The 1,661-nt window shown below is 38.1% G+C and overlaps 1 non-coding gene across 1 annotated transcript; it reads left to right on the top strand.

The window, feature by feature from the left end:
• The first annotated feature begins 1,167 nt into the window (after positions 1-1,167).
• On the top strand, positions 1,168-1,239 carry TRNAE-CUC (transfer RNA glutamic acid (anticodon CUC)). The gene has a single exon. It is a non-coding gene; the product is annotated as a tRNA-Glu (tRNA).
• Positions 1,240-1,661: the final 422 nt, after the last annotated feature.

The following is a 1,661-nucleotide window of genomic DNA, read 5'->3' on the forward strand; positions in this document are numbered from 1 at the left end:
GTAAATTTTAATTTGAAATTCAAAAATATCTAAGGAGGAAAATTAGTCCAATACACTATTAACTGATATTTAATCCCTTCAATATAATCTTTATTTAACTTTATAACACAGAAATTATGATTAATATGGTGAGGTTCATATTGAAAATGACAGTATACTGTATTTATTTCCTCATTCATACACAAAATGCAATTTCACATTATTCACTTTATGCTCTATATTTGTTGTGTTAACAGATTTCTTTCCTTAAACAAATCAATATCCAGTATTGAAAGATAAGTCTTTTTCTTGGACCACATCCTTTAAGATTTCGTATTCTAAACGAATGCAGAAAAATCCGAGGCTTCTAAGAAATAGTGTTCAGTTTTATGTACGTGTATCAAGAGGGAACAGTTTTAAGGAGTTTCAGAGTTTCTTGCACATAACTATTTGGCTGCATAGGTCTAGTTTCAAAAATCAGATTCTATACTGCACAAGTAACTCGCCATTCAATACCTTCCGTCTCGGGTTGTCGGCGCTCGTGAATTGAACAAACATGCTGCCGGATCTCGTTTGGCGCTCCAGGTATGGTACTACGGACACTAACGACGTGCACTTTATCACCACTCTAGGGCTAGGTTATTGTTAAATTCCCGACCACTCGCACCTTGTCCGAAGCACCTGTCTAACTATTTCTTTCTCAAGAAATTCTTCTCACGTCTTACGTCTGTAATCTGAACTGTAATTCTAAAGAAAAACTATCGCCTGGCAGGAGACACTGATCAACTTGCGGGGTCCTTATATCCGCTGTAACACGCTTTCGGATCAGTAAAAACGAAGTAAGAAAAATATAGAGAAAAATTTTGAAAAATAACGAAATCATGTCAGTGTTATAAAACTCGTCTCGGTATAGAAGCAATTTCAAAAGTAGACATTTCTCATATTTTTATGTGGTTCTCATCTACGAAAGGTATTTTTAAAACTGATAGTGCCTTCGTACTGTGAGTGGGCAATGAATTTGTTTCTATTTTTTTACAGTTATTTTAATATTTATTTTTTTACTTGTTCCACAAATCCTGCTCTAACAAACATGGATTTTTTTAAGTCACTTCAGGTCTTCAATAAGATGGACGAAGTTCTCACATTGAGCTATGAAAATCACCTCCCACCTAAAAACCATCCCAAACATCGGGCATGATCTAGTGGTTAGGATACCTGGCTCTCACCCAGGAGGCCCGGGTTTGATTGCCGGTGCCTGAAAAATGTTTTTTGCCCGCCTGGCTGGCAGAGTGGTTAGCATATCTGCTCTCCACCCAAAAGGCTGCGGGGCTGCGGGTTCGAATCCCGCCGTGGGCTGGGATATTTGTGATTGTTTATGGAAATATTTGTGTATATTGGGATTGTTTGTGTATATATAAAAACAAAACATTAGTGGTGGTAGTCGGCGGTAGATGGTGTTGGTGTAGTTGTGGTCAGTTGGAGGATTGAGTGGTGGAGACAGAGCTGTAGAGCAAGTGCCCTACCTCGATGAGTCCGTGGAATCCTTGGAGGTGTCAAATAATAATAATAATAATAATAATAATAATCCCTATCCAAAACATGATTCGAACCTGAACCAATTGGCGAGAGAATAGATACACTAACCACCCGGGAAACCAGGCCAGTAAATTCAGGTCACAATC

This window comes from Typopeltis vanoorti, chromosome 1 (genome assembly GCF_054136105.1).
Source record: "Typopeltis vanoorti isolate ZY-2024b chromosome 1, IOZ_Tvanoo_1.0, whole genome shotgun sequence".
In the NCBI taxonomy this organism is placed as follows: Eukaryota; Metazoa; Arthropoda; class Arachnida; order Uropygi; family Thelyphonidae; genus Typopeltis; species Typopeltis vanoorti.